We start from the raw sequence: 6,000 nt of genomic DNA on the forward strand, positions 1-6,000 counted from the left end.
GAAATAACGGACATTATTTCGAAATAACAAAGTGCACGTCTACACAGCAAGCCGTTATTTCAAAACAATTTTGAGATGGTGGACTTTTTACTCTGACTTCTGTAACCCTCATTTCATGAGGAGTAAGGGAAATCAAAGGAAGAGTGTTCTTCTTTTGACTTCCTGCTACGTAGACAGCGCCAAAAGTCAAATTAAGCTATTTTGACTTCAGCTACGCAATTGGCATAGCTGAAGTTGCATATCTAAATTCGACTTTTGCTCTGCAGTGTAGACGTGCCCTCAGTGTGTAGACAACCTTTGAGTGAGAACAGAATCAGGTCCCTAATCTTTAAATCAAAGACAAAATAAAAAAAATCTGAATCTTGTAACTCTGTGCAACGTACTTCTGTGAAATTCAATACTCATGCAGTGAAGCTTTTTGTACTAATACAGTCAAGCAAAATGCTGTTTTATCTGAACACTAGAAACTATGGAGAACCAATAGAAAGGCAGGAACACCGAGGCAGCTGGAATTCAGGAAAGTAACAGCACATTTGAAATGGAAATTGGAACCTGAGATTTCAGCTGAAGCACTTCTTAAGAGAAAATTAAATTTATTTTGGCAAAGAAATAAAACTCCTTGATGCCACTGGAACTATTCAGATGTTTAAAGTTGGCACCCAGGCACAAGTACTTGTGTGAGTCAAGCCTTAAAAGCCCTTTTTTTGTGGTATTTTGTTTGTGCCAGTACTTTTCTCATTCACAAAGATCTATCCATAGAGAATATATCTGTATAATTGGGCCGTGCAGATTTTCTAGATTCTTTATATGAAATCTTGGTTCAGTGAAAGTTATTTCACATGAAAAATAAATATGAAGCAGCTTACCATTGATTGCATTTTGAAAGTGCTATCTGTGACAAAGTTTTCACACTTGAAGCCTGATGTGGGAAGGCAGTGGGTGCAATGTGTCATAATATGTTGTAATCATCAGGTCATGCAACAAGCTGAGACTTATCTTCCTTTCAAGATCAGCATGACATTGCCTGTGGGCATAAAAGCTTTGATTCAGCAAAACGTTTAGAAACATGCTTGATCTTAAACATCTTCATACGCTTCTTCTGCGTCCCTTCCTACTTCCCCTCTGCCTACCAGTCCTGGCTTTCTCACCTCTTCCTTGTAGTACCCTCTCCCTCTTCTTTTGCCTTTCTGTTTAGCTAAGACCTTCAAGCCTACACATTCTAACATATCCTGGCACTACCATGATATTTGCAAACCATCCTTTTGTAGTCTCTGCTTACATGGCACATCCCTTGTCGGTTTTGTCTATATTGTAAGCTCTGTGGGGCAGGGACTGTCTGTTACTCTGTGTTTGTATAGTGCTTAGCCCAATGGGCCTCAGTCTGGATTTGTGCCAAGGTGCTACCGTAATAAATATAATAATCATCTCATCCCTCCTTAGCAAAACACGTTGCTGAATTGAATCTTCACTGAGCAACTAATGGCTCTCTCAGGCAAAATGAACCAATATCCCAGTGCAGAAGGGACCATCTAGGCATGAATCTCACTCCCTAAGCACAAAAAGGTGTTCAGCCACCCAATGCAGCTATGGTGCTGGAACAATGTGTATAGTGGAGATGCTGTAAGCCATTGAACCAAACTGTAAACCCTGGGTATAATGGGAATCTCTATTTCCTTTGTGTGACAGTCTCCCAGCGTATGTCTACATTGCATTCCTCCTTCGAGAGAGAAATGCAAATGCAGAGAAGTGAAATTGCAAATGAAGCGCGGATTTTAATTTCCCATGCTTCATTTGCATAGTCGCAGACCGCCGCTTTTCCGAAATAGCGTATTTCAAGAAAACAAATGCAGTCCCCGCGGGGTTATTCCAAGAAAAAACTCTTACTTCGAAATAACCCTTCCTCCTCAAAAAATGAGGTTTAAGGGTTATTTAGAAAGAAGGGTTTTTTCTCGAAATAACTGCATCTACACTGGGTTTTTTATCTCGAAATAGAGTATTTCGAAAAAGCGGCCGGAAGCAATTATGCAAATGAAGCGTGGGAAATTCAAACCCGCGCTTCAGTTGCAATTTCGCTCGGCTGCATTTGCATTCCTCTCTCAAAAGAGGAATGCAGTGTAGACATACCCCCAATGACTTAACAAATCCACCCTTACTGTCTCCTTTGCTGGAAATCTCAGCTCAGTGGCCAAGGACTGAATAGGCCACAGAGAATACAAACATACAGGGCTTAGAACTATCCTCTCAGTACAAGAGATAGCATTTCCGGATAAAGATCCAGATATATTGATGCAACATTGTAGGGATGTTTTCAGGAGTGTTATTCTTTTCCTGAGTGTGAAATGTACTCTAAATATTTAGAAAACTTGAATATATAAAATGATCGTAAGTTGAAAAAAAAAAAGTCAGCATTGGCCTGATCCTGCAAACACTTAGGTCGAGTCACAGAGCCAGGGCCCACCAGGTTTGTGGATTTGCTTCAAGGCAGTCGATTAGGGATAGTTGCTTTTCTTAATTTTACTACATCACTACTATTACAGGCTTAATACTGCCAAATGGTTACACAGCTACTGCAAAGTAATCCAAATAATTACACAACTACTGCAAAATACAGATCTTACTACATCACTACTGTTACAGGCTTAATACTGCTAAATGGTTACACAGCTACTGCAAAGTAATCCAAATAATTAGCATAGGCAAAGCAATGCATATAAGTGAGCAATAGGCTCTTGGAAATGCTTACGCCCCTTCAGGTCTGTAGGGAATCCCATTTCGGTCATCTTGCACCAGGCCACAGTGACCGTGACTCCAGCTGGGGGACCCAGGGCACCCTTCAAGGTCTAGGTTCCTGGGAAACTCCCAAAGGGGTGGGACCCCCAGCAGATCTTATACTTTAGCTGTTTACCAAGTGTGTGTGAGTTGGCCCAATGCCACTCTCAATGTTCCCATGGGGCTGAGAGCCAAGGTCATGTTATTTATCCCATACGAGGTTCTTAGCTAGCAAACAAGGGGAGTTTTGGCTGGTGAAGGCCATCTTATAAAGAACACCTGATGTTTTCGCTAGCAGTCCTCAAGGCTAGCCTACAGGAGCACAAATGTAACCCCTGCTGGCCCACCTGCGGCTCACACTACCTCTTATTTATATCATCTTTGCACAACTATTTGCCCTGGTATTTTGTCTCCTCTTTACACAAGTATGAATGATTTTGCAAGGTAGAAAGTCATCTTCTTTTTTGCCTTAAAGCTGACATATACACTTATGGAACTAAGTAAATAATGAATGATGTAATTATATGACTTTGAGACTGAAAGGTTATACAGCTTCTAGGAAACAAGTTTAATTTTCATATTTTTATTCTCATTTATTGTTCTCCCATACAGTACAAATTAGCTGCTGGTTTATAGGAAACACAGTGCAAAATAGGGGACCTTACAGAATAATAAATAAACAAGCTATTCTTGAAAGAATTAACGTTAACCTTCATTAAGTATGTAAATAGATACTAAGCTGTATTCTACATATTCAGTTCCTCTCTTGCTTTAGCTACAAGTTCTGGAGGCATCAGTAGTGACTCCATAATTAAGGCTGAATTATGGCTTGCATTTAGAACAGGGCTAAAATTGCTCTTTCATATCTTCATGACTGAATTTAACCACTACATTTGGCATAATAACTTTTCAAGGGGAAATGGAATTTTTAATGTACCTTTTTGGTGAAATCTTTCCTAACTTCTGCAGGCGAAACATTGAACAATGCTCTCTTGTAAAATTTGCTCCTGTTTGCCTCCCCTTCCTTTGGGTTTCTCTAGCTAACCAATAAGGCTGTGTCTAGACTGGCCAGTTTTTCCGGAAAATCAGCCGCTTTTCCGGAAAAACTTGCCAGCTGTCTACACTGGCCGCTTGAATTTCCACAAAAGCACTGACTTTCTACTGTAAGAAATCAGTGCTTCTTGCGGAAATACTATTCTGCTCCCGTTCAGGCAAAAGTCCCTTTTGCGAAAAGCTTTTGCGCAAAAGGGCCAGTGTAGACAGCTCAGATTTGTTTTCCACAAAAAAGCCCCAATGGCGAAGGTGGTGATTGGGGCTTTTTTGCGGAAAAGTGCGTCTAGATTGGCACAGACGCTTTTCCACAAAAGGTGCTTTTGCAGAAAAGTGTCCGTGCCAATCTAGACGCTCTGTTCCGAAAATGCTTTTAACGGAAAACCTTTCCATTAAAAGCATTTCTGGAAAATCATGCCAGTCTAGACGTAGCCTAATAGTCCTCACAAACTCCAAGCTAAAGACACGGACACACACTAAGATCTGGGACACAGGTCACGTTAGAAACTTTAAAGTTAAACACACAGCATTTTTCCCCTGACTCATCACATCTGACCGAGAGATGCCAAGATTAGCCAACAAAACCACACGCATCTGCCAGCTATTTCTGTTTTCACTTGCTGCTTCCCTGACTCACCAGCTGCCTCTATACATAGTCCAGCGAGCCTGGGCCATGGGTTAGGTAGCATGGGATCTTACAGTCCAGCAGGAAAGCAGATGGATTGAGCAAGGATGGATGGCGACTGGGGAAAGAGGCATTGTATGTGCATGTCTGTGTAAGGAAGTTGGAGGGGGGGATGGTGTTTTCTTTGCATGGAGACTGGAAAGTGGATTGGTAGGGGGAAGCACTCAGTGTCTCTCAACCAAGTCATCAGCCCTTGAAACATTCACTTGGGACGGCTGCTTCAGTTACCCAGCGTATGCAGCAGTGCTGTGGGAACCGACCCACAGCAAAAGCTTCACCAACCTAAATCGGCGTCATGTTGCTGAATGGCACATCCCCCCCTCCCCACAGACAAAAGGGCAGGGAAGCAAGCAGTGGAATTGCTCAGTAGCCTAGCGCTACTCTGTTAATCAGGCCCTGTTCTCAACCTGATTTCTCTGTGGTGTAGCTTCAACTCTTGGGAGGGCACCAGTCATGGGGAGTGGCTATAATAAGCCTCCTGGTGAAGCTACCATGGACCCTGCCACCAACTGCCTGAGCCCTGGTGGCTCTGCCTCTTCCTGCCCTTTCCCAAGGCCTGGTGAGTCCCTTCTCTTCCCCACCTCCCTCTCTGCCACTGTTCCCTTCTCAGGCTCTGCTCCTGGCAAGCTGGAGCAGCCTCAGCTTCAGACAACAGCCCGAAGCTCAGGCTGACTTGGGGGGACACTGGCTCCTCTAGCTGCATTGGGTGGAGAGTTTGGGGTTCCACAGGTGAGGGGTTGGAAGGGATGGAGGTGCTAGCCTCCCCAAATTGTGGTTTTACTTGCTGCCCATGAGACAGCTGTGAGACCAGGCAGACCCACTTCTGCCTACAGATTTCCACCCTCGCAGGGAGCAACCATAGTGTGGCCTCAACTCTTCCTCATTATGTGGCTGAGATACTTGAGCAGTTATGTCAGGGCTGGTGTGGCATTCGGCAGTGACACTGTGTAGTGAGTTCAACGGGGGTGTGAGGAGGCTGGTCCTGTAGGTGCAGTGTGAGAAGGGGAGCAACTGCTACACTGTCCAGGGGAAGGAAGACCCTGGAGTTGCTGTGCCAGGAGGAACCCCCTCTTATCTGTCCTATGTCCCAAGTGCATTCATTACCAAGGGGGGGGTGACCCCATGTTGGATGGGGGAGGCTTGGGCCCTTGACCTCTGGCTCCAGAGGCAGGTACCTTATCTACTGTGCCACTGGAGGAGCCCTCTAACCTGGAAAAGCCCATGTGGGAGGCAGGCCATGAAGGCACAGGACGTGGTAGGCCTTGTGGCCGCACTGCTCTTAGGCGCAGGCCAGGCCTGGCAGCCACAATGTGGAGGGGAAACCTGGCCAACGGTTGTGGTGCACTGGAGCCAACAAGACAGGCATGATGGGGGTGGGGAAGAGAGGGAGTGTGGGGGGCAGATACACTCGGAGAGGCGTCAGTCAAAGCCTAAGTGACAGTTATTCTGCCCAACAACCTCTCCTGCTCTTGTACGCACACTCTGGCCATGGTCTC

This window comes from Pelodiscus sinensis, chromosome 5 (genome assembly GCF_049634645.1).
Source record: "Pelodiscus sinensis isolate JC-2024 chromosome 5, ASM4963464v1, whole genome shotgun sequence".
Taxonomy (NCBI): domain Eukaryota; kingdom Metazoa; phylum Chordata; order Testudines; family Trionychidae; genus Pelodiscus; species Pelodiscus sinensis.